A 5,252-nucleotide genomic window follows, 5' to 3' on the forward strand; every position below is an offset into this window, starting at 1 on the left:
ACAGTGAGACTGTATCAGCCTTGGTAGGTCAGAGTTGGTTTAGTTGGTTTAGTTACAGTGAGACTGTACCAGCCTTGGTAGGTCAGAGTTGGTTTAGTTGGTTTAGTTACAGTGAGACTGTACCAGCCTTGGTAGGTCAGAGTTGGTTTAGTTGGTTTAGTTACAGTGAGACTGTATCAGCCTTGGTAGGTCAGTGTTGGTTTAGTTGGTGTAGCTACAGTGAGACTGTACCAGCCTTGGTAGGTCAGTGTTGGTTTAGTTGGTTTAGTTACAGTGAGACTGTACCAGCCTTGTTAGGTCAGTGTTGGTTTAGTTGGTTTAGTTACAGTGAGACTGTACCAGCCTTGGTAGGTCAGTGTTGGTTTAGTTGGTTTAGTTACAGTGAGACTGTACCAGCCTTGGTAGGTCAGTGTTGGTTTAGTTGGTTTAGTTACAGTGAGACTGTACCAGCCTTGGTAGGTCAGAGTTGGTTTAGTTGGTTCAGTTACAGTGAGACTGTACCAGCCTTGGTAGGTCAGAGTTGGTTTAGTTGGTTTACCTACAGTGAGACTGTACCAGCCTTGGTAGGTCAGAGTTGGTTTAGTTGGTTTAGTTACAGTGAGACTGTACCAGCCTTGGTAGGTCAGAGTTGGTTTAGTTGGTTTAGTTACAGTGAGACTGTACCAGCCTTGGTAGGTCAGAGTTGGTTTAGTTGGTTTAGTTACAGTGAGACTGTACCAGCCTTGGTAGGTCAGTGTTGGTTTAGTTGGTTTAGTTACAGTGAGACTGTACCAGCCTTGGTAGGTCAGAGTTGGTTTAGTTGGTTTAGTTACAGTGAGACTGTACCAGCCTTGGTAGGTCAGAGTTGGTTTAGTTGGTTTAGTGACAGTGAGACTGTACCAGCCTTGGTAGGTCAGAGTTGGTTTAGTTGGTTTAGTTACAGTGAGACTGTACCAGCCTTGGTAGGTCAGAGTTAGTTTAGTTGGTTTAGTTACAGTGAGACTGTACCAGCCTTGGTAGGTCAGTGTTGGTTTAGTTGGTTTAGTTACAGTGAGACTGTACCAGCCTTGGTAGGTCAGAGTTGGTTTAGTTGGTTTAGTTACAGTGAGACTGTACCAGCCTTGGTAGGTCAGAGTTGGTTTAGTTGGTTTACTTACAGTGAGACTGTACCAGCCTTGGTAGGTCAGAGTTGGATTAGTTGGTTTAGTTACAGTGAGACTGTACCAGCCTTGGTAGGTCAGAGTTGGTTTAGTTGGTTTAGTTACAGTGAAACTGTACCAGCCTTGGTAGGTCAGTGTTGGTTTAGCTGGTTTAGCTACAGTGAGACTGTACCAGCCTTGGTAGGTCAGAGTTGGTTTAGTTGGTTTAGTTACAGTGAGACTGTACCAGCCTTGGTAGGTCAGTGTTGGTTTAGTTGGTTTAGTTACAGTGAGACTGTACCAGCCTTGGTAGGTCAGAGTTGGTTTAGTTGGTTTAGTTACAGTGAGACTGTACCAGCCTTGGTAGGTCAGTGTTGGTTTAGTTGATTTAGTTACAGTGAGACAGCGTTCCTCTCTGAGTTTCCTGAATTCCTATCAGACCTTGTAGTCATAGCAGATCATATTCTAATTTTTGGTGATTTTAATATTCACATGGAGAAGTCCACAGACCCACTCCAAAAGTCTTTCGGAGCCATTATCGACTCAGTGGGTTTTGTCCAACATGTCTCTGGACCTACTCACTGCCACAGTCATACTCTGGACCTAGTTTTGTCCCATGGAATAAATGTTGTAGATCTTAATGTTTTTCCACAAAATCCTGGACTATCGGACCACCATTTTATTACATTTGCAATCGCAACAAATAATCTGCTCAGACCCCAACCAAGGAGCATCAAAAGTCGTGCTATAAATTCTCAAACAACACAAAAATTCATTGATGCCCTTCCAGACTCCTTCTGCCTACCCAAGGACGTCAGAGGACAAAAATCAGTTAACCACTTAACTGAGGAACTCAATTTAACCTTGCGCAATACCCTAGATGCAGTTGCACCCCTAAAAACGAAAAACATTTGTCATAAGAAACTAGCTCCCTGGTATACAGAAAATACCCGAGCTTTGAAGCAAGCTTCCAGGAAATTGGAACGGAAATGGCGCCACACCAAACTGGAAGTCTTCCGACTAGCTTGGAAAGACAGTACCGTGCAGTACCGAAGAGCCCTCACTGCTGCTCGATCATCCTACTTTTCCAACTTAATCGAGGAAAATAAGAACAATCCAAAATTTCTTTTTGATACTGTTGCAAAGCTAACTAAAAAGCAGCATTCCCCAAGAGAGGATGGCTTTCACTTCAGCAGTGATAAATTCATGAACTTCTTTGAGGAAAAGATCATGACCATTAGAAAGCAAATTACGGACTCCTCTTTGAATCTGCGTATTCCTCCAGGGCTTAGCTGTCCTGGATCTGCACAGCTCTGCGAGGGCCTGGGATCGGGAGAGACACTTAAGTGTTTTAGTACTATATCTCTTGACACAATGATGAAAATAATCATGGCCTCTAAACCTTCAAGCTGCATACTGGATCCTATTCCTACTAAACTGCTGAAGGAGCTGTTTCCTGTGCTTGGCCCTCCTATGTTGAACATAATAAACAGCTCTCTATCCACCGGATGTGTACCAAACTCACTAAAAGTGGCAGTGATAAAGCCTCTCTTGAAAAAGCCAAACCTTGACCCGGAAAATATAAAAAACTATCGGCCTATATCGAATCTTCCATTCCTCTCAAAAATTTTAGAAAAAGCTGTTGCGCAGCAACTCACTGCCTTTCTGAAGACAAACAATGTATACGAAATGCTTCAGTCTGGTTTTAGACCCCATCATAGCACTGAGACTGCACTTGTGAAGGTGGTAAATGACCTTTTAATGGCGTCAGACCGAGGCTCTGCATCTGTCCTCGTGCTACTAGACCTTAGTGCTGCCTTTGACACCATCGATCACCACATTCTTTTGGAGAGACTGGAAACCCAAATTGGTCTACACGGACAAGTTCTGGCCTGGTTTAGATCCTACCTGTCGGAAAGATATCAGTTTGTCTCTGTGAATGGTCTGTCCTCCGACAAATCAACTGTACATTTCGGTGTTCCTCAAGGTTCCGTTTTAGGACCACTATTGTTTTCACTATATATTTTACCTCTTGGGGATGTTATTCGAAAACATAATGTTAACTTTCACTGCTATGCGGATGACACACAGCTGTACATTTCAATGAAACATGGTGAAGCCCCAAAATTGCCCTCGCTAGAAGCCTGTGTTTCAGACATAAGGAAGTGGATGGCTGAAAACTTTTTACTTTTAAACTCGGACAAAACAGAGATGCTTGTTCTAGGTCCCAAGAAACAAAGAGATCTTCTGTTAAATCTGACAATTCATCTTGATGGTTGTAAAGTCGTCTCAAATAAAACTGTGAAGGACCTCGGCGTTACTCTTGACCCTGATCTCTCTTTTGACGAACATATCAAGACTGTTTCAAGGACAGCTTTTTTCCATCTACGTAACATTGCAAAAATCAGAAATTTTCTGTCCAAAAATGATGCAGAAAAATTAATCCATGCATTTGTTACTTCTAGGTTAGACTACTGCAATGCTCTATTTTCCGGCTACCCGGATAAAGCACTAAATAAACTTCAGTTAGTGCTAAATACGGCTGCTAGAATCCTGACTAGAACCAAGAAATTTGATCATATTACTCCAGTGCTAGCTTCCCTACACTGGCTTCCTGTTAAGGCAAGGGCTGATTTCAAGGTTTTACTGTTAACCTATAAAGCGTTACATGGGCTTGCTCCTACCTATCTTTCCGAGTTGGTCCTGCCGTACATACCAATACGTACGCTACGGTCACAAGACGCAGGCCTCCTAATTGTCCCTAGAATTTCTAAGCAAACAGCGGGAGGCAGGGCTTTCTCCTATAGATCTCCATTTTTATGGAACAGTCTGCCTACCCATGTGAGAGACGCAGACTCGGTCTCAACCTTTAAGTCTTTACTGAAGACTTATCTCTTCAGTAGGTCATATGATTGAGTGTAGTCTGGCCCAGGAGTGTGAAGGTGAACGGAAAGGCTGGAGCAACGAACAGCCCTTGCTGTCTCTGCCAGGCCGGTTCCCCTCTCCACTGGGGTTCTCTGCCTCTAACCCTGTTGCAGGGGCTGAGTCACTGGCTTGCTGGTGCTCTTTCATGCCGTCCCTGGGAGGGGTGCGTCACTTGAGTGGGTTGAGTTACTGACGTGATCTTCCTGTCTGGGTTGGCGCCCCCCCCTTGGTTTGTGCTGTGGTGGAGACCTCTGTGGGCTATACTCGGCCTTGTCTCAGGATTGTAAGTTGGTGGTTGGGGATATCCCTCTAGTGGTGCGGGGGCTGTGCTTTGGCGGAGTGGGTGGGGTTATATCCTTCCTGTTTGGCCCTGTCCGGGGGTTTCTTCGGATGGGGCCACAGTGTCTCCGGACCGCTCCTGTCTCAGCCTCCAGTATTTATGCTGCAGTAGTTTATGTGTCGGGGGGCTGGGGTTAGTTGGTTATACCTGGAGTACTTCTCCTGTCTTATCCAGTGTCCTGTGTGAATTTAAGTATGCTCTCTCTAATTCTCTCGTTCTCTCTTTCTCTCTGAGAACCTGAGCCCTAGGACCATACGTCAGGACTACCGGGCATGATGACACCTTGCTGTCCCCAGTCCGCCTGGCCTTGCTGCTATTCCAGTTTCAACTGTTCTGCCTGCGGCTACGAAACCCCTACCTGTCCCAGACCTGCTGTTTTCAACTCTTAATGATCGGCTATGAAAAGCCAACTGAGAGACCTGAGCCCTAGGACCATACGTCGGGACTACCGGCCGTGGTGACTCCTTGCTGTCCCCAGTCCGCCTGGCCTTGCTGCTATTCCAGTTTCAACTGTTCTGCCTGCGGTTATGGAACCCCTACCTGTCCCAGACCTGCTGTTTTAAATTCTTAATGATCGGCTATGAAAAGCCAACTGAGATTTATTCCTGATTATTATTTGACCATGCTTGTCACTTATGAACATTTTTGAACATCTTGGCATGGTTCTGTTATAATCTCCACCCGGCACAGCCAGAAGAGGACTGGCCACCCCTCATAGCCTGGTTCCTCTCTAGGTTTCTTCCTAGGTTTTCGCCTTTCTAGGGAGTTTTTCCTAGCCACCGTGCTTCTACACCTGCATTACTAGCTGTTTGGGGTTTTAGGCTGGGTTTCTGTACAGCACTTCGAGATATTAGCTGATGTAAGAAGGG

Source organism: Coregonus lavaretus (assembly GCF_964263955.1).
Source record: "Coregonus lavaretus genome assembly, contig: HAP1_SCAFFOLD_244, whole genome shotgun sequence".
NCBI lineage: Eukaryota > Metazoa > Chordata > Actinopteri > Salmoniformes > Salmonidae > Coregonus > Coregonus lavaretus.